Genomic DNA, 23,079 nt, shown 5'->3' on the forward strand with positions numbered 1-23,079 from the left:
AAACATTTCTGTTTGAATAATAAATACTTCAGTGAGCATTTTTATTTATTAATGGAAAAGGTGTTTTTATTTTTATTTTATTTCCACGCGACTTCTCCTGCGAGCGTGAAGGGAGTGCGCGTGCTCGTGTCTTTTGTTGCTCGGATGACAGATTGTAATCAACGAGACAAATGAGGTCAACTCATTGTACAAGTAACGTGTTTGACCTCCGCGCGCTCACACGCACGCACACACGAGAACAAATAAATACGTCGATTATTTGTATTTGATAAATACAATGTGTATTTATTCACCTCGGATTATAAACTTCTAACCACATTTATTTACAAACACAGAAATTAAATATAGTTTTTTTAATTCACGGCATTTACGCATGTTGGTCACGTGACCTCAGCAACATGCAGTTCATCATGTAAAATGATTTAAACATATATAGTTATAGTTACTCACATGACCCATTAAAATGATAAATTACTGAAACTAGATAACTTTATCATCTCAATGTTTGATCTTTTAAAAATAAAGAAGGAAAAAAACGAGGAAAGAAAACAAACAAGATTTATGTTTTTCACTTCCGTTTAGATCTGGGAACCGGAAGTGCGAATCTCCAGGTGGAGTTTTGACTTATCTGTCACTCTAAACCTCAAACTAATTAAACAATAAATAAATATACATACATATATACATACATACATACATACATATAATTTGACTGTAAATTAATGAATTTATGAAATATCTGTCACGTGATTTGAGTGATGCTTCCTTCACGGCTAAATTATAAATTTGATAATTACAAACGTTCAATGCGTTGATGATTATCTTTTAATTAACTCGCAATATTTAAAATTAAATGGACTGACACACACTTATAGTCAGTGAAAATGTAGTCAATCCATGATTTTACATCGATCAAAAGAGGTTAGCGACAGCTAGCTCACCCTCATGCTAATGGCTACATTAGAAAACACACCACATTTGTCCATTTCAAGTGCCTTCACCAATTAAATATCAATAATTCTACGTTAAATCAAGAGTGTTGACTACCGTCTTCGTCATGTGACCGAGTGCCACCATGTTCACGGTTACCGTGTGTTTCTCAAAGTCCCTGATAAGACGAAAATATCTTCAGTGTCAAAACATCCCAGCAGTTCGTCGTTACAAAGTCTAGTAAAGCTGAATTTCAAGCCCATCGACATGTCACAGTTCTGGACAAAGTGCACGCCACACACGGAGCCACACACGGACCTTTGACTGAATTTATCCGGCCCCTGAGAGGTCAGAGTTCAACTGATTAACTGAACATGTAGACAAGTTGCTGACAGTTGTTGTTTATATTATGAATTATTTATCCAACTCTTGAGAAGAACCAAGTTAAATTAAAACCATTTTTATTCATCCTTTTCCCGAGTATTCTTTTAAATACAAAAAACAAATAAAAAAAGAAAAATATATTTTTAATAAAAGTGACTTGATATCATGTTATCGTGATTTCTTTGTTTTTTTGTTGTTGTATGGTTTATGTTGAAAAAAAATACATATTAAAATCAAATAACACAATTAAATAATAACTTAAAGGTTTTCTTTGTTGTTATATCATGATATTAAGTTGTGTTTTTTTCTTCCCTACTTAACTTGAAGGAATATATATATATATATATATATATATAGTGGCTCATTGGAAAATTGAATAGCTTTATCATAAAATTACGTATCATTTTAAAAAAAAGAATTAAAATTAAATGGTTTAACTTCCAAAATAAAAATCTCCACTTTATCTTGATAAGAAGTAAGAAAATAATATCTATTTTATATGATGATACTCTCCTCAATACTCACCATTAAAAGTATTAAAGATCAAAATAATCAACAGCATGTTTTCAATTGAAAATAAATTACATTTGCACATCACCTACAAACTGACAAGTTTATAATCATTTATGGAGGAAATAGACGATTTTTCTTGAGTAAAAAATATATAATTAGAGATTAATTATATATATTGAAATATACAAATGCTAATGTATAATGTCCATAGAATTATTATGGTATTCGACTTACCTAATTTTATGTAACCCTTTACCATTACTATCTTAGAAAAAAGTTTTTCAATATTTGAAAAACTTTAAATTAAATAAAAATCGAATATTTAAATTTAAGCTTATGTGAGTGATTTGGTTCAAAATATTGCAGGTGGCAGGTTTTCATCCACACAATCGAATTCCTGGCATATTCTCCCTGATCCTGGAGAGCGAAGAGCGACCGACCTCCAGCCCCGACCCCGAGCCGCTCACATCACCTCCTCGCCATTGAAAAGCCGAGTGGGGGGTCACAAGTGTTTGGTGTACATCTGCTCCAAACAGGAAAATATGCAGAGATTTGATTCGCGGGAAAAATCCGGCGATTGTTCTGCCTTTTTTTTTCCTTTCTCCTCCTTCCTCGGAGCCGAAGTCCTCGAAGTTTTGTCCCTTCTCTGACATGATTGACCATTTATTTTCTCAGCTGGATCATCATCTACGTGATGTTTTCTCTCGCCGCTGATTTCTATCTTAATGACAGACTCCGAGAGACAATAGTTGACGTGTCGTATTTCTACGTGCGGCCACGGTGATGACAATAGTGTGCGTCGATACGCTGGTCAGGGAGCGTAAATACGAGCAGGAGGTCAGCAGAGATCCACCGGCAAATACTGCCGTCTAAAAATACCACACTGGACGCGCCGGTGAGACATGATCACAATGACCGGGCTTTAACCTCGCTTGCCACTCAAATCCCACATGACGTCTGCCCCGAATTAGAGAAGCAGGTCCGAGTCTGATGTTCACGGGAGGGTTGTCGGGTATATTACGGTTAAGAGTTCAGGGGTGACAGTGACCCGATCTTTCAGTGAGTGCAGCTCGACACGTGTGTTAAAAAGTTGGAATGAATCAACGAGAACGTTTGAGTCAATTGTCTTTATCAAAAAAGAAAAAAAAAAAGATGAAAGGTTTCATGAAACAGCTGATGACGTTTCATGAAACAGCCGATGAGGTTTCATGATAAAGCGGGTGAAGTTTCAATTAACAGCTGAAGACGTTTCATTAAACAGCTGATGACGTTTCAATTAACAGCTGATGACGTTTCATGAAACAGCTGATGACGTTTCATGAAACAGCTGATGATGTTTCATTAAACAGCTGATGACATTTCATGTAACAGCTGACGACGTTTCATGAAACAGCTGATGAGGTTTCAATTAACAGCTGACGACGTTTCATGAAACAGCTGATGAGGTTTCATGAAACAGCTGATGACATTTCATTAAACAGCTGATGACATTTCATTAAACAGCTGATGAAGTTTCAATTAACAGCTGAAGACGTTTCATGAAACAGCTGATGAGGTTTCAATTAACAGCTGACGACGTTTCATGAAACAGCTGATGAGGTTTCATGAAACAGCTGATGACATTTCATCAAACAGCTGATGAAGTTTCAATTAACAGCTGAAGACGTTTCATGAAACAGCTGATGAGGTTTCAATTAACAGCTGACGACATTTCATGAAACAGCTGATGAGGTTTCATGAAACAGCTGATGACATTTCATTAAACAGCTCATGAAGTTTCATGAAACAGCTGATGAGGTTTCATGAAACAGCTGATGAGGTTTCATTAAACAGCTGATGAATTTTCATCAAACAGCTGATGACGTTTCAATTAACAGCTGATGATATTTCATGAAACAGCTGATGACATTTCATTAAACAGCTGATGACGTTTCATTAAACAGCTGATGACGTTTCAATTAACAGCTGATGACATTTCATTAAACAGCTGATGAGGTTTCATGAAACAACTGATGACGTTTCATTAAACAGCTGATGAAGTTTCATGAAACAGCTGATGACGTTTCATTAAACAGCTGATGAGGTTTCATGAAACAGCTGATGACATTTCATGAAACAGCTGATGACATTTCATTAAACAGCTGATGAGGTTTCATGAAACAGTTGATGAGGTTTCATCAAACAGCTGATGAGGTTTCATGAAACAGCTGATGAAGTTTCATGAAACAGCTGATGAAGTTTCATCAAACAGCTGATGAAGTTTCATCAAACAGCTGACGAAATATCAAACATCTAAAGGAAGTTTCTAGCAAGGTTTCATTTTCAAGGCGTCTTTATTTTCAAAGGCAACCAGATCTGAAAATGACAAACACTTGCTTCATGAAGCTTCGTCAACACATCACAGATGTAAACAAATAAATGACACTAAACTTAGTAAGAAATACTGCCTGTGTGAAATATATGTTTAAATACTTTGAGGTGGTACATGTTGGCACTACAATATTCCATAATTCACTTTTATGTATTCATTAACTTCCTCCAACAAGCGTCAAATACACACGTCTTCCTAACAAACTACTTCAACAGACGGAGCTCGCGTGTACAAGTGTGTATTTCCAGCAGAATGCACGGCGAAAAGGGAAATGTGACAAAACACATCCGGCGTCTTGATCACGAGCCGCAAATCGCTTTGTCGGGATTTAAACGGCGACTCTTTTTTTTTCCCAGAGTGCATTGAGTCTATTTTTAAATCCCTCTCCTTCCCCTCGTCGGGCCCTTAAAAACTTCCGCCGGGGCCTCGCTGTGAGCAGCTATTAGCAGAACCTTTCGGGCTGTTAACGTATCAATTAATCAAACGATGGAATCAAATTCCCACAGCGATCATTAAGGTCCGGCACCTGTTCTGCTGGTACCGAGTTGAGGGTCAGTTTGACCGGTGGCTGCACATGTTGCCAAGAACTAATGAAACAAAAACCATTTCTGTCAAGACCACAAAAACAAACTTACAGCAACATATTCATAACTGTTTACCGTGTTATTGTACTTTATTAATAATATTTTCTGAATTTTTTATTGACTTACTGTATCCGTTTATTTATTTTTATTATTAAAATATATATTTTTTACATCTTTTATTAATAAAATATGGAAACAGGGCATGTTTTTTAAAAGAAATACAATTTTAAAAGCAAATTCTCTCTACATTTTACTAGATTATTATTATAGTTATTATTCTCTGATGTCAAACTCACAACTGTTCAGCATCTCACCATATTTTCTTAAACATCTTATTATTTTCCTTAATTAATCATAGTTTTTTTAATCAAATACATGGTATAGAGTTTCAGTGGACAACGTCTCCCCCTGGTGGTAAAAGTTGTAATTGTTGCCTCTAGAGACTAGAAAAAGAAAATCTACATTTTAATATTAATTTTATTAAATTTATTGGCGCCATTTTCTTTCTCTTCAGGCAGATAAACAACGCTCAAATATACAAACAAATAGTTAAATACAATTGTATTCATCAAAATGAATTCGCTGTTCTTTAGTATTTTTTGATGCACTTCAATATAAATTAATTAATATACAAATAAATTAAAATGAATTTATATATAAATAAATGAATTAATTGAATTAATCTTCTTGTATATTATTTTCAACGTAAATTCCTTATATAAACCTGTCATCCTTTCCTCGACCTTCAGTCCGGGGTAACCAGGCGAAGAAAAATAAATAGAAATGTTTTCTTTCAAGCGTTTATTTCTGTCTGAAGGGTGTTTTGTTTTGAAGAAAAGATGGTAATATTTTCTCTGAAATAACATTAGTCTGTGACTCTTGTATTGAAGTATATCAATAAAAACTGAACTTTTTAATTGAACTGTTTATTTGAGCATCGATTAAAAAAATATATACTTAATAATTTGAAAATGTGTTTGATTTAAATATTTACTTATTTTTAATTGAATATTTTCAAAATGAATGGAAAAGAGTTTGATATTCTTATTCCAATAATTTAAAAAAAATACATTATATATATATTGTATATATATTTTCTAAAATTCAGTTTCATGAAGTATCATCCTTATCTTAACACCTCAGTACAAGAGCAAGTTTACAAGTTAGGTTTCATTAGCTAGTTGTGGAAACTACCTCTTAATAGTCGTAATGGTTTTTAGAGGCGAGTCATAATGAAACATGTGGCCCTTGGACTGTATTCATGAGGCCCCCATGAGGTCAAAGACCATATTGAAAACTACTAAATATGGCTGAAAGAGTTTTGTTTTAGGAATTTCTCCTCCGTTTGACAGTATGTATTGCCCTTGAAAAACTGTTAACCCTTGTGTTGTCTCTGGGTCAAGGTGACCCGGAGGTCCAAAAAGAAAAAAAAAGTGTTTGTTTTATCCTTTGTGTTTGTGTCTGGTCAACGACCACCACCACTGCATATGTATTTATGGAAGCCAGGGAGATTATTCACCTTGACCCAGAGATAACACAAGGGATACCACAAGGACATTTGTTTTCAGGCTTTCGGGTCACCCTGACCGATAGACCACGCAAGGGATACCACAAATGCATTCGTTTTTGGGCCTTTGGGTCACCTTGACCCAGAGGCAACACAGGGGATCCCACAAACGCATTTGTTTTTGGGCTTCTAGGTCACCTTGACCCAGAGACAACACAAGGGATCCCACAAACCAAATTTTGTTTTCGGGCTTCTAGGTCACCTAGACCCAGAGACAACACAAGGGATACCACAATCGCATTTGTTTTCGGGCCTTCGGGTCACCCTGACCCAGAGAAAACACAAGGGATACCACAGACGCATTCGTTTTCAGGCCTTTGGGTCACCTTGACCCTCAGATAAAAAAAAAATGAATACGCTTTAAAAAAATAAATAATAATTCTCAATAAAATTTCACTAAAATAATAATTGTAGTTCATCATTACAGTCACTGGTGCGTTCAAGGGCGTCTTAATCCCTGCAATTGTATAGATCAACCTTGAGACTGTTTATATTTTATAAAGAAAATAAAAATAAAATAATAAAGAATTAATTCTTGGTGGTTTATTGCTCGTCAAAATATATTTAACTAAATTAAATTAAAATTATAGATATGACATTGTTTTTATGTTTGAGTAAAAGTTATATAAATGTGAATTTAAGTATATTTAACTTGATTTTTATCAGAAACTTTTATAGCCAGTTTTGTAAACACAACACAGGATTAGAATAAAAAATGACATTATATAAAAGAAATACAAAAAGATTAATTAAAAAATAAAAAAATAAAATGAACTAAAATAAGAGATAAAATAAAATGACATGAACAATGAGTAATTCATAAAAAACTACTGCGACAGGATTAAAACATAAATGCTATTGTCCACAATACACATACAAAAAGTAGTATTTATTCTACTTTACATGTAACTTTCTAAAGAGTTTCTTGAGTCTAAATAACGTCACAGGAGATGAAATAAGAAACAAAGACTCACTGAGGATCTGCGTCGATGCTAGAGATGCTGCAGCTGAAGAGATGATGAATGAAGCCTCGGAAATTAAACTTATTTCAGTCGTAATTCAAATACTGAGGTGAGTATTGTTGACATAAAGAGTCTTTGTTTTCAGGCTCAAAATATCCTCGAGTTCACAGAGACGAGAGAAAAACAACCATAATTCTGCTTCCTGTTTGTTCGTTTGTTTGCTAGTTCAGCTGCTGCGTTCAGGTGCGTCGGAATTCACCGTGGTGCCTTTTAATAAATACATTAGTTTATAGTAAAAACATCCAAAAATCTGCAATATTATAGTTAGTTTTTTTCAGTGTATAGTTTTTAAAGACAATTGTAAAATATATATAAGTATATATAAATCTTTGAATCTCGATGGCGAATTATAACAATAGGGAATAAGAAAATAGAAAATGTTTATTGCCAAAGTTGTTTTGTATTCTTGTGTAATACAGTATACATATAATATAAATATATATTATAAATACATAAAACAAAATAACTAAAACTTACATAGGTATTTAATTGCTAGTTTAAAAAAGCGGTGCGTACTGAACAGCACTATAACGTATAGTACATACCAAAAAAAGAAGACACAACAGTTTGTATTTTTCACATAAACTGCATATTTAGTCATACAAATAATATTCGAGATTATACATTTTTATGAAGTTTCTTTTTTTTACCTGTTTTATTTTTCTAGATTTTTAATCTTTTTCCGCAATTCTCTGTAATTCTGACTGCATTTTTATCGTTATTTAAAGAAGAAAAAAAAGTATTTTATATCATTGAAAATGTTCGTCTCTTATGATATTATTATTATTTCCGAGTTTAGGATTAATACAAAAAACCAATTGAACGAAGTAGTTTCGTCTTTCCAGATAGTTATTAAAGATCTTTACCACTAGAGGGCAGCACCTTGATGCAACTTGAGGGTGAGCTACTGCGTAAGTTTCATGTGCAATAAAACATGTATTTCGAAGTATAAATGTGTCACAAAGGATGAAAAACGTGGAGATTAATGGTTGTTATTACTTTCGTGAAGTATTTTAATACTCGCTAATATTTAACATTAAACTTTAAAGACATCCGTTTTAAGACATTGTCAATAACATTTAAAGTAAACTATAAAATATATATATATATTTGAGATGATTGATAACATTTATACTTGTGAAGGTGTACAAATAATTCAAGTATTTGTTTTAACTGTCAGAGACGTGAGGCGAATCAGTACCGGAAATACATTGTCACTTGTCACCTTCACAATAAGATCAACTTCTATTCCACTCATTCAAGACCAAAACTAGTTCACCTGGTTATCCTGGGAGGTGATCAGACGAGAGTTTAAGTTACCTTTGGCCTTGGGCTTGAATGTAAATGCTTTCTGAAATAAATCATAGGTTCACAACAGTAACTGATCCCCATCACAAAAATGGAAATAATGAAAAATACTCATTATTTGGGGAGATTAATTGACAATAGTATCATGTATTCACGAGAAACACTAAATAAAACATGTTTGCAATGGCTAAAGAATAAAAGAAAAACATGAATCAAATATGTTATTTCTACTTTTTCTTCTACTTTGTTGTCTTTTTTTCGTGTATGAATCGATTCATATGAACATATGTGTATATAATATAAACATTTTGTGGTTTGACATGTGCACGTTGTAATTTTACTCGAGCTACACTAGAAATGACTTATAGTTGTTAAAACTCAATCAAATTAAATATAAATAATATAAATAATTATAAATAAATAGTGGAATTATTGTGTCAAACATACTAAACATTATATTAATCATCAAAGCAAATATAGCGATATAACAATCAATCAATTCTATTGAATTATTTTGTATATTTATCACTAAATTTACAGTTGTTTTTTTAATGGTTAATAAATAGAATTAGCACTTGAAATAGTTCAAATATGTTGTTTTTTTTATAGTTTAAGTTAAAAATAAACAAATAGTTTGAATTATTATTATTTCGGTTATTTCGATTTATGACCATGTATGTTCCGCCTTGTAAATAAAGTTATATTTATTTACAATTTAACGCTTCTTTCTTCAAAACTTTTTCTAAAACCAATTCATTCATTGATAGATTTATTTATTTTACGTATCAGGAAGTGAATTGTTGTTTTTTTTGACGAGAAGTGAAAGTGGAACGGCCCTTTTATTTTGACAGTTTCCGGTCGTGGGCTCCAGGCTGTACTCTGAGGCAGGAGGCAGGACCGGCGAAGGGGAGTAAAAAAAAAAAAAAAAAGAAAGAAATCTGCGGCGGTGTTTCACCTTCTGAGACAAACAGGAAGCCGCCCAGCTCAGTGTCCTCTCGTCCTCGGGTCCACCTGCGAGACCTCCGTCCCTCTCGCTTCCCCTGAGCTCGTCGCTCGTCTTCATGGCGGCGACATTGCGGTAACATCCGCCAGCTTGACTCCTTCGGCAGAAAGTCACTCACGGTAGGTGCGCACTTGTGCGACAACCATCGATGGAATCATTAACTTTAACGAAGAAAAAAAACACGCGAACATTTGTGTTGAACTCACTGACATTTAAAAACTACACAACATTTGTACCTGAGACTCACACTCGTGTGTGTGCATGTGGGCGTTGAACGCCACTAGTTGACGTTACATGTTGTTTTAAGATAAACTTTTTTTTAAACAATGCGGATTTGTTTTGACTTCGTAACGAACTCAGACGAAGTTGTTTTTTTTTTGACGCGACACAAGTCAAGGAGTTGCTGGTTTTGACACCAGCTCATCTGTCAAGTGTAATTCTATGGGGTTATTTTTGTCTCATTAATGTGAGTGAACGCTTGGAGGTTGATCTACACATGGTCAAGTGTTTGCACATGTTTTCATGTCCACACCTGTGGATTGAATATTTGTAACTTATCTTCTTGTCTTAATTAAATGTGTATTTGTAAAATACATCATTTTTAATTTGTAAAAACGAATTCTGTAAGTAACCGTAGACATTTTTTGACCATGTCATGTCTGGGTCACTCCGTAGCAATGGTGCCAAATGTTTCTTGTAGTGGCTTATAACAAAACCGCCATCTAGTGGATGTTACGTAAATCGGTAGCGTATTTGGGTATCTAAGTTGCGTTTGTAGGACATTAAGAACCAAAAGTTGAAGTGGTGAATGCGTGTGTAAATGCCGATTTGCACAACTTATTTCGCGAAGAAAATTTTCAGTTTTTGTTTTGTAAATGTAAAAAGGATATATTTACAAATGCACGTTTATTTGTCACGAAAAACATCAAAACGCACTGTAAGTATTAACAAATACTTTAATATAAACTTTTTATTTTTTAAGCTAATAATTGTTATTAATCTTAACCTGAGCCAACTGGATATTAAAGATAATCGTTCTTTGGAAAATATGGGAAGATAACAATTCTTAAAACCTAAAAATAAGAATCTTCACGTAAGGATGAACGAAGAAATTCCCAAATTTGTCAAAGAGTTCAATGATATTTGACCAATTAGTTAAATTACACAAGAAAAAACTTACTGGGCTTACTTTGCTACATTTTAGCAAATTTAATTTTTCCAAAAATTAAGGTTTAACTTCAAGCTAACTCAGCCGTAACCTTACCCGGACAAATCCTGCTAACTTGGACCCAAAAACGGTAGTAATAGTAGTAGTATTTACCCATTTATTGACAAGAATTTGGAAGCCCCGCCATGGTCAGATTTCCCCCATAATAGTCATGGTTGTTTCATGATAGTATATTAAATATATATATATAGACAGACATTTTTTTCACTAACTTTTTTACTTGGTAACTTTTTTCTTTATTCATAACATGATTTTCGACTTGTATGCTGTGTGGTTTGTTTATTTAAGCATAATATTGATTTTAGTAAAACTTGATAAAACACGCGTATCTCGATCTATTTACTAAGAATATAATTAAATAATTCAGAACACATTTGTAGACAGAGAAGTTGAAAGTAACATCAACCTATTGTTTAGTTAATGGGTGTATAATGGTATTTAAGATCATTTTATTCTTGTTTTATTAGTTACATATAAATATCTTTATATATTTATGCGTGTGTTTACAAGCTTAATTGGATACATTTCATTAAAATATAATTGTAATAGTGATGTCATTGGTGTAAGGCAATGGTACGGTCTTAATTTTCACGAAACAAATCTACTTTGAAAACAACCGTATTTATAGTCCAGCCTGTCACGACCACAAGATCACAGGCTGTACTTTGATCAGTGACTCACCGACGACGCTTCCACGGTTGAGAAATAAGGAGCGCGAACAGGAACAGGATGTGAAACTTTTTTTCAAATCAATGGATGCAGACGGTGTCGTCCACCATGACGGCATTAAAAGTTCTTGTTAGTCGCCAATAAGTCCAGACGCTAGTTGTTGTTTGTTGTTGTTGTCTTGTGCTCCCGATGCTGCTGGTTCGATTCCCTGATTCCTAAGGAAGTGTGAATGGATTCAGTTTGCATGTATCCTTTAATAAATAAGCTATTATACGTTCCTCTGCCGGTGAATGTACTTCCTTGGAAATGTGTTAAGAGTTCCTACCAGCCAAATTTAGTATTTTCTTTTTTTTTCTTTTTTAAATCGGACTTTTGAGATGAGTCATTGAACCACTGACTCGCTCCTCTGTGTTTGTGATGGCATTAGACTTGGCGAATTGTGGTTTTTGTGTTTTTGCATTCCTCGTTCGGGCCCTCCATGTACTTTTGCTGTAATTTGCCAGAAATATCTGCCCCGGAGCAAACAAATGTGCGACAAGAGAACAGATAGTGATTGTACTGGCGGTGATGCTAACGTGTGGATTTTAACAGTAAAAAAAAAAAAAAGCGACGACTTTATTCCGACGTGTTAACCTTAGGCAACGTTTATGGTTCAACCGCAAATATCAATTGACCATTTGACACTGTGTGTGGATTTGAAACAAAGGACAAAAGCTGATTTTTAAATTTAGGTTTTTGACTTTTAACTTTGTTTTATTACCAGGAAATGATCGCTCTGTATCCCAGGATGTTTAAAAACTGTGTATTTGGTGCTACATCTGAAACAATTAATGTATCATTACATCCTATCAAAAATATCTCTGGAGTAGTATTCCAGAACATCTATAAAGGAAACTTCTATCTTGGTTGTTTCTTTAAGTACAGCTTTGATCTTTTACTATGATCTACTCTTTACTTTTAGAGGACATTCTGAGATCATGATTCTAAGAATCTGACCTTTGTTTGTGATCACTAGAAGCAACTATTTAAAGCTAAGAATCTCCAGGAAAACGCCCCCAGGTTATTGGAATTTTAAAGTTTTAGTCAGACGACCTTCAACCGTTCTATCCCCAAGGTATATCGTATACGTTTGATAAGAACCTGAATTTTCCTGAAACTTTATTGTGAACGTAAAATATGTTTGTGTTTAATAGTTAATTCCATTTTTCGTTTGTTTTTTGAAAGTAAAAAGTCCACTGGTTGCAGTTTACTTAGGGGCCTAGAGTTGGGTTGACAGTGTAGTTAGTGCTGGTTAAGGATTGCAAATTATTGATATTGGTACTGATACTGGGTTCTGAACAAACTTTATCAATTCTAACAAAAAATAAAATGACATCAGACATAATAGTAAGTAAGTAAGTAATTTTTAATTGTATAGCGCTTTTCCAGACCAGGGTCACAAAGCGCTTAAACAATCAAAACAATATTCAATAAAGTGTATACTTTAATGGTCAAGATAAAACTGAGAACACAACAGGAGTTCCAGAAAATCAAGGAAAAGCCTGAACAAATAAAAACGTCTTAAGATGTTTCTTAAATCTTGAGTTAATTTTTCTACTTTCTACAGCTACTGTCTTCGTCACTTAGTCAAGAATTCAGAGAATTGAAGACGTTTGTAAAAGGTTCTATTTTTCCATTTGATGAAAATAAACTTTATCGACCACCTGTATGTCGGAAACTTGACATCAAAAGACTAGGAATTTGTCTTTACTTTGTGCTACCGAAGCATTTCATTCCGTCCCACGAAAAGATCCGAAGTACGATACTCAGACCTACCTATGGCCAACTTTTTAGCAGATTGTTTTTTTTAGTTGGTCTTCTTATTAAGGTTCTCAATGGCCCTCGTCGAAACTATCAGCCACTAAAAAACTGTCTTGAGTTATAGACGTTCTGACTTCAATTTGTTGCATCATTAAGTTTATTTTCCGCCACATTTCTTGGAAGTGTAACAAGTCTGTGGTTCGATTATGAGAAAGCATTACGATCCACTTCTAGATCCTTCTGCTGTGAGAATGTGTTTTTTTTGTTTTTTTGGAGGTAAAGTGTGTGAAAGCTGATAAGGCGAACCGACGTCATCGCACCAACATGGCCAAACAATGCTGCTATTTAAGAGAAGGAGCGACTCGTAATGGGGAACGTGAAAAATGAACGAGAGGATTACTATCTACTGTTTACTGTTTTTGGGAAATGACTTCAGGGTTATTAAACAGTTCAGCGGCTGAATAAATGTTGGATAATAGTTGGTTATGGAACTCGCGAGATCTCGTGACCACATCTTGAGTTTGTTTTTTCGACTTTATGTTGTGTATTTTCAAGTTATTCAAAAGGAGAAATCAAAATAAATTTGATTAAATAGACACCGACTTGATCAGACGATTTATTGGTGATGATTTTAACCTGTTTCTGATTTACAGATCAAATAATAGGTTTTTTAATAGAAGATTCAATTTATAGTCAAACAAGATCTTGGATAGTTAGTGCTTTTAGTTAATACTCCTTCTTAAATAAATCAACAATGAATGCGTGGATGACTAGGAAACCAATGTCTGTTAACTTTGTTACACAATAATGATGCATTCAAAGACTTCTGGATGGCTATGGTGCGTTCAAGAGCACCAATGTGTCGACGTGAAACTGAACAAATTAACACTAAAAATTAAAATTTTGTAGAAAAAAAAACATGCATTTATTATACGTAATTAATTGATTGGTTGACTTTTGTTTGCACAATTATACAAGTTGTTTTATTTTAATTTATCACTTTCAGTTTTGTATTGTTTGTCTTCTTTTTGCTTTAATGGTAGTTTTTTTCTTTACAGTTTTGTGTAATTTTAATTGTTTATAGTTGTGTGCGATTATATATAATTTTTTAGGTGTCTTTTGTTTCTACGGGGGAAAAGAAGACAGAAAAAAATGGCCTGTTGAAACAAGAACTTGTCAACCGGCCAAACCTTTATAAACCTTGACTATTGATAGTTATTCTGAGTGACGTATGATCGTCTGAAAACCACCCAGAATGCAACTTGGGTCATTAAAAGTCCGATTGAGTCGTCATATAACAAGGACTTGGGAGAAAAACAAAAGCTATAGTTTCAGAGCTAGTGTTTGGGATGTGGTTGGTATTGGGCAAGCGGGTGTTGCGTACTCTCCACCTCTGTCGGGTTTTTGCACAACTTCCTACTGAAGCGTCACCGTGACCTTGATACCGAACGCTTTCCCTTGCTCAAGACGACCGCGTACATGTTATCTCGCTCGCCTACGTCGAGATGAGCGCTTCAGACAATGAGGCGAGAGTCTGAGAAGCGGAATTGTGTCGCAGCAGGAACTGAGAACAGCCTGCAGGAATTGTACAAGACGGCGAGCGGCGCGGCACGCCGAGACCTGCCGAGGAATGTTGGAGAGAGGGATGAACGGGAGGAAGAATTCCAGAGAAAGTGGTCGAAGTGAATTTGCATGAAATGGGGAAACGAAACTGTGTAGCCGTGATCGATCACATTGATATTGGCACGGTTGAGAGAAAAGTCTGTTTGCTCTGTGGACATCAAAATAAAGATGAACCCTGGTGACCCTGGTGACCCTGGTGACCCCACCGTGTGACCGAAAATAGTGTAACATTTTTAGTCATTTTTCTAACGAGTGAACTTTTCCGCGAAAGCATCAGTTGTGTAATAGATTCCACTTTAAGAGAAATCATTGTTGTGTTATTAAGGAATTGGTAATTCTTGTTTTATTTGCTTTAAAATAGTGCGATTTAACATTTAAAACCACAAAATTACTCTGAAAATGTGAAAATATCATAAGGATTTTTGTTGGGTTATTTTTAGTGTTGAGTTGTTTGTGTGATCCACGATATAAAACAGTTTTTCTTTTTTTCTAATCAAACCATTTATTTATCAATATTTATTCATAGAAGTAAAGGGGAAAAAAATCAATGTTATCATTGAATATGTATTTCCCATATATATATATATATATATATGAATCTTAATTTATAGTAAATGGAATAAAATAATTTAAATTCAAAGTGATTTCATAGTAGAGGTCAAAGGCAATCTTACTCTTTATGTTGCTAATGTTTTATCCTGCAGCTTGTAGATGTTTTTAAGGTGATTTAAGGTCTACTTTCCTTTGATGTTCACCATAGAAGTATAAGCTTTGTCAGAATATGTGGCCTTAGAAAGAAGTTTGTTCTGCTGATATATTATGAACCTTGAATGGTCAACAACATGTCTTGATGTCTAACTTTACCCCCACAGGTCACGGTGATGTGCTAGCTAGCTAGTATTTTAACGTTTACATTTGTTTCAAAGAGTGTGTAGCTCGTGAGTCCTGATTGATGCATTGGGGTATGTTCTTTGATCCATCCGCCAGACTTAAGAAGTAGTAGTAGTAGTAAGTAAGTAATTTATATTTGTATAGCACTTTTCCAGACCAGGGTCACAAAGCGCTTTAACAATCAAGAACAATACTCAATAAAATATATACTTGAAAGATCAAGATAACACCGAGAACAACGCAGTAGTTCCAGAAAATCAAGGAAAAGCCTGCACTGTGTACTTGTATCTCCTTTTTTGACAGACGGAGACGTAAACGACAAAAAGACTTAGAAGTACAAATTGACAACTTTACAGAACGTGACACTGATTGGTCGAAGTGCGCGTTTAAGGTCGCGCCTGATTGGTTAAAGAAATGCTTGATTTATACAATTCTAAATTATCGCACTTGCCAATATCGCGATACTGATATTTTTCCGATTGGTATTTATTTAATTGTGTCATCTCTGGGTCAAGGTGACCCGGATGCCCAAAAACGTGTTTGTGGTATCCCTTGTGTTGTCTCTGGGTCAAGGTGACCCGGATGCCCGAAAACGTGTTTGTGGTATCCCTTGTGTTGTCTCTGGGTCAAGGTGACCCGGAGGCCCGAAAAGGTGTTTGTGGTATCTCGTGTTGTCTCTGGGTCAAGGTGACCCGAAGGCCCAAAAACAAATGTGTTTCTGGTATCCCTTGTGTTGTCTCCGGTTCAAGGGGAACGTTCTCCCTGAAATGCATACACAGTGGTGGAGGTCATTCGGCTTCACCCAGAGACAACACAAGGGATACCACAAAGACATTTGTTTTCTGAGCATTTCTGGTCTAATCGTGCATCCTTACATCGCCTACATATTAATATTTGTATTGTATACTATTTGAATCGATAAAGACGTAAACAAACGTCTCCATTTTTACCATTAGCCTCGCGATATAAATAAAAATAAAAAAGCTATTAGTTGTTTTACGGCTTGTTTACTTCCTCATATGTTTTTATGACTTCACTGTAATCTATAGCTGTTCTTCTTTGAAGTCCGTAAACACTAAACCCCCCCTGGTGTTGCTTAAAATAGACTTTAGGTACATCATCCATCTCTCTGGGCTCCTCATAGCGTCATCGTATCCATTAGCTTTGAAGTCTAGACACTCGTGTTTGTCTTCATGTGTAGAATTATGTGACCTGTGGCTGTTTTTTTCCTTCAGCCACCTTATGTTCGTCTGTGTCGTAATTGCAGTTCGACGCTCGTGTCTGTGCGGTTAAATGCCGTCCGAGTCGGCTGTGCTTTTGTAGGACGGAACATCGGTCGCCCGGGCAGCCGGGTCGGTAGTCGATTTACGACATCCAAGTGGATCTTCGTCCACCAGACTGCGAGACTCCGACCTAGGGTCGGGGGAAGAAGCTTCAGAACGGTGCGAGAGAAAACAAGCTTCTATATAAAGATGGAAGGAGGTGCACGTCACGCATAAGGTTCCTCGTGGCTCCTCGCCGGCGTCGTAAATGACCCGCTGTGCGCCGGTGAGTCGGCTTTAGACGGGGTTTTTTTTTTTTAAGAACTGAAAACACAATACTGTTTTGTTCACGGTTGAGCCGGCGATGACGCACCAGGGGACGTAACGGTCTCGAGACTACCCTCGGTTTAAGGGAGCACGTAAAAATGTTTGTGTTGTGGCATTCCTGGCATTCCTTGTTGCGGGTTTTTTCGGAGCTGATTACCTCGGAGGTTTTTCACTTTATAACCGTGGATTACTTGCTAATGCGGGCTGACTTACCGTTTCCAAGCGGCTATTTTTAAGGCCAATAAAACAAACGACACTGGCCCGGTCAAAAGAACAAATAATCTTAAGGCCATAAGTAATACAAATGAAATTGCATCAGTAGTTGTATTGTGTGGATTTGCATTTTTGGCAAATTAATCGTCACTAAAATCACAAAATGACGCACTCTGGTAGACTAGTTTTATCTCGTGTTGTCGTGTTTGATGTCAACTTACCTTTATCGTAGCCTTTCGTTGATGTTGCGTCTTAATTGGTGGTTTTATTGTTTCGATTATTTTAATACGCAAGTCTTTTGGCAACAAAATCGGTATTTATTTAACCCTTGTCATCTCAGGGTTAAGGTGAACCGGAGGCCCGAAAACGTATTTGTGGTATCCCTTGCGTTATCTCAGGGTGAGGGTGACCCAAAGCCCCGAAAACGAGTTTGTGGTATCACTTTTGTTATCTAAGGGTCAGGGTGACCTGGAAGCCAGAAAACGTGTTTGTGGTATCCCTTGTGTTGTCTCTGGATCAAGGTGACCCGGAGGCCCGAATACGTGTGTGTGAAATCCCTTGTGTTGTCTCTGGGTCAAGGTGACCCAGAGGCCCAAAAAGGTGTTTGTGGTATCCCCTGTGTTGTTTCTGGGTCAAGATGACCCGAAAGGCCCGAAAACGTGTATGTGGTATCCCTTGTGTTGTCTCAGGGTCAAGGTGACCCAGAGGCCCGAACACGTGTTTGTGGTGTTTCTTGTGTTGTGTTTGGGTCAAGGTGACCCGGAGGCCCGTAAACGTGTTTGTGGTACCCCTTGTGCTGTCTCTGGGTCAAGGTGACCCGGAGGCCCAAAAAATGTTTGTGGTATCCCTTGTGTTGTCTCCGGGTCAAGGTGAACGATCTCCCTGAAATGCATACACGATGAAAGAGGTCATTCAGCTTCTTCACCCAGAGACGACACAAGGGATACCACAAAGACTTCTTTTTTTTCCGGCATTCGGGTCTAATTGACCCTGAGATAACCCAATGGTTAATTAATTAGTTGTTTTTTTTGTCTAGATTTCTTGGCAGCAGTACGTCCTGATGTATCAAACCGATAATGTTGGAATAAAAAGTTAAATACAGAGCAAGAATATAATATAACATTATGTCAAAGATCATATTTAAATGACATTAATGATCAGAGGAAACGGATGATTCTGTAACGTCAATAAGGAAAAAATAAAACGTCATCATGTCAAGTATAAAGTTAATTTTGTTCAAAGTATAAATAAGAAGCAACTCAGTCACTAGCATGTGCACCAGCAAACTGAACTGGAAGGTCCCTCAGGACTTCTTACTCTCACTCAAGCCTCCAGGGCCCAAAAAAAAAAAAAGTTCCCCCAGCGCTGGGTGACCTGCTTCAGGACCCGCAGTCACAAGAATGCGAGTGACATTAACGACAATGGCGAGCCTCACCAATGACTGACTACTGACCCACATGACAAAAACAAGCGTGTTGACAGAATCTCTGTGAGTCAGAGAGAGAGAGAGAAAGATCGCCCGGAACTGTGTGATGAAGCCTCCAGTCATTTTCCTGGTGTGCATTCCCAACATTCTTCCTCCAGGTTCTGGGTGGAGGAGGAAGAGGGTGTGTGTGGTTGAGTTCTGGAAGGGTCAACACGGCAATGTTTTGATTTTAAAGCCCGACTCTTGAGGTGTGTTTTTGGCCTCGTCATCAGTGCAAATTATGGGGGAACCCTGTGGGTTTGTTCCCGTAGATCCAAATAATAATCCAAGTGGAATGAGTCTGTCGTGCGATATGGTCACTAAATGTTCTATTTTTTTTCCCAAGTCATTATTAAATGAAGGGCTAAAATAAACATTTCCGGCCGGATTCAAACATCACTTTAATTTGATTTGAGGGTCCAATCGAGTCGTGCGGCCACGAGTTCAGTAAATAAATTTGATTCCAATTCATAATGATCTGAGTCGATTAACTTTGATTTAGAATCCGCTCATTTTCAATCATAAAAATGACTTAACTGTGTTACAATCTACTTTAAAATAACTTTTCTACTTCATGCATGCTCTGCCCTCTACAGGCCGTCACTATGGGTTTCTTCGCACATTTCCAGGAACTTAGGTTACAGCTGTTACTGGGGGTTTTATGTGCAAAAAATTAATAAAAATAACCTCCTTAGTCTCAAAGTGAAGTAAACATTAACAATGACAAGACTTTAGTCATGTTCTGTTACTTTGTTCTCATTTGATGACGGTGAGATTCTTTTTTTTTTTTCTTTTTTTTTTTAGAAAAAATGAAAGTGATGTTCATGTGTCACACTTCTATAGATGGATAGACTTTATTAATCACTCTGGAGATCGAACTTCTGAATCCATTTTTCATCATGATACATCCTGCGAGTAACTGTTTTACTAAGATTTTTACGTTGAATTTTGACGTTGTGTAGTTCCAGCGCCTGAACGAACCGTTTGTTATTTTACTACTGAGTACGAGCATCATTTTCACTTCTGTTACCCTGATGGTCGGCAGAGATGGTCGAGCTGATAAAGTCAGAAATGCAGCCATCTTGTTGTGAATACAGTTAGGAGTTCGTTGTAAAAACAAAAGGTACTGTTTTCACTCTAAAGTCATTCAGGGACAAAACTATGCCGTGCTTGTGCAGTCATGTATCTCTTTGTGACGAAAGAAGGCGGCCATTTTTGTTTTACTGTCTGAGTTTAGCTTTAAATAGCAATTTAATTCAAGATTATATTTCATTTATTTTATAACGATAATAATATTAATACATTTTATTTATAGGGTGTCTTTCAGGACAACAACGATACAAACATATTATAAAACAAGAGTCCAAAAAGACAACGGTAGAAAAGGGGTTTTCAAGATAAGAAAGATTAAAGTTTCTTAAATTAAATGAAAAATATTTTTTCTTGGATAATCTGTTTATTTTAATTCCGTTGCTATGCTTGTCTTCATGTCTTGTTAATTTGTGTGTGATCACTTTGCGGTGTTTTTTGGGAAGAATCTGGCGCTTAGATACAAATCAGGATACACAGGCTGCAATAAAATATATTGTGAAACCATAGTAACAAGGATATATTTGTAGTATTGTCGAGTACTTGACTCTGGTGTCAAGAATTTACAGACCACATGACTCTTGACATAGTCGTAACTACTTTAATTTGTTTTTTAAACCAAAATATGTCCAAACACCAGCTTTAAAAGCTGGTGGGGTCAACTGTATCCCCTCGTCCTCAGTCATTCCCAGATCTTGCTGTTACTTTAGCTTTGGAGGATTAAATGACTTCAGCATAGAATACACAGTTAAGATTTGCATGTAAATTGTACATTAAAAATCGAAAGTACTTTATTTTAAACCCCACTTTAAAGAACTGTAAACTATAAAATACTTATTTAAGAAACAAAATACCATTTGAAAACTAGAAAAACTGTTCCTTTAGTTGTTCAGCCAGAAGTTTAAGTGCATTTGTTATTTGCATTATAATTATAAATAGAAAAAAAGAGTTATTTTGTACTTTATTGAAAGCCAAACCATAACATAATTTTGACAAAAGGTATAATTCAATTTTATTTAAAGCCAAAGAAATGGTGAAAAGAATGTAGTGGATTTTAAGTTTGTGGTTATTTTTCTACACCTCCAGTGATCACTGGAAAAGTTGATTATCTAACTAGAAACAGCAAAAATAAAAGAACCTAACCAAGTTGGTTAATTAAAACTATTGTATCGTTGGGCGTCTACAAACGTGTGTACATTCAATAATCCTGGAATTTCTTGTAACCTTACAGCGGTGAATACTTGTCGATATCAAGAGGATTTTCTCGTGTCCGAAGCGTCATTCTTGTAAAAATCCTGACCCGAGCGAACCCGCGGTTCGACCTCTTCGAACCTCTTCCTGAAATCACTGCAGAGCAAACATGGTTCATATCATGTGACATTTAAACTGTGACCAGTTAAACTTTGACCGTTCCCTCGCCTGTGATCCTTATCGTCCACTTCCTGGATCCGCTCGACTGTACTCCAGCGAACGTTACTACGAGAGTCTTCGCTCATTCATCCTCGGGAGTTTAAACCCCTGAGGGTTGGTGGCGTCACACCCCGGGAAACCAGATAAAGCATCAGTGGAGCAGGAAGTTTGTTGATCTCCATCAGTTTTGCGTCGGTTGTTTACAATGTTGTTGGTATTTTTATGAGCAAGTCATTGACTTGTTGGACTCCTGCGTCATCCGTCTAAGTTCAGTGTGGACGTCAGTGATGGGAGAGAGTCCACTGATGCCTTTGATCATAATCTTGAGGTTTTAGTTTGTATTTTCTGATGTACAGAACACAGTGACTGGTTTGAAATGTATTATTCGACTTCCAGGTCGTGTCGGTCACTTGAGTTGGAGAAGTGGTCCTGGATCTTTAGTTTCAGTATCACACGACTGAGGCTGGAGTTCGGAAACTGTCTCGCAAGAGAGAGGAACCTCTGATATCTGATCTGGATATAGTTTTGTTTTGTATGCTAGGGTGAAGAGTTGGTTCTGGTTTTTATGCGTTTGGTTATTTATTATTTCAGTCTCTTCCTGGTTTGTTTATTTATTATTTCAGTCTCTTCCTGTCCTTAACTTCAGATAAGATCCTTAAAAGCTTTATTTATCCCACAGAGGTGACATTTGTATATCAGGAGCACAGTTCACAGATTTTTTTGTATTTCAGACATGAACAATAATTCCCAAATAATGCAAAAACATCAGAATTACTAAAAATACAAAATATATACACTTTTCATTCACATTATCATACTGTGTTCAATCCTAGATTAAATACAGTTGAAAAATGCTTTGATTACAGTTGAAAATTGTTTGATTATAGTTGAAAATTGTTTGATTTAAGTTAAAAATTGTTGGATTATAGTTGAAAATAGTTTGATTATAGTTGAAAAATTGTTTGATTACAGTTGAAAATTGTTGGATTATAGTTAAATTGTTGGATTACAGTTGATAATTGTTTGATTATAGTTGATAATAGTTGGATTATAGTTGACAATTGTTGGATTAAAGTTAAAAATAGTTTGATTATAGTTGAAAAATTGTTTGATTACAGTTGAAAATTGTTGGATTATAGTTAAATTGTTGGATTACAGTTGATAATTGTTTGATTATAGTTGATAATAGTTGGATTATAGTTGATAATAGTTTGATTATAGTTGAAAAATTGTTTGATTACAGTTGAAAATTGTTGGATTATAGTTAAATTGTTGGATTACAGTTGATAATTGTTTGATTATAGTTGATAATAGTTGGATTATAGTTGACAATTGTTGGATTATAGTTGATAATAGTTTGATTATAGTTGAAAAATTGTTTGATTACAGTTGAAAATTGTTGGATTATAGTTAAATTGTT

General features: G+C 35.7%; 1 protein-coding gene across 1 annotated transcript in view; it reads left to right on the forward strand.

The window, feature by feature from the left end:
* Positions 1-9,564: 9,564 nt before the first annotated feature.
* pik3cb (phosphatidylinositol-4,5-bisphosphate 3-kinase, catalytic subunit beta) overlaps positions 9,565-23,079 on the forward strand; it is a 67,607-nt gene continuing 54,092 nt past the window's right edge. Inside the window, exon 1 of the mRNA XM_087796391.1 lies at positions 9,565-9,801. The gene's annotated coding sequence lies outside the window, so the exon portion shown is untranslated. The remainder of the gene's footprint in view (positions 9,802-23,079) is intronic.

The sequence above is a fragment of the Callionymus lyra genome, chromosome 7 (genome assembly GCF_982586985.1).
Source record: "Callionymus lyra chromosome 7, fCalLyr1.hap1.1, whole genome shotgun sequence".
NCBI lineage: Eukaryota > Metazoa > Chordata > Actinopteri > Syngnathiformes > Callionymidae > Callionymus > Callionymus lyra.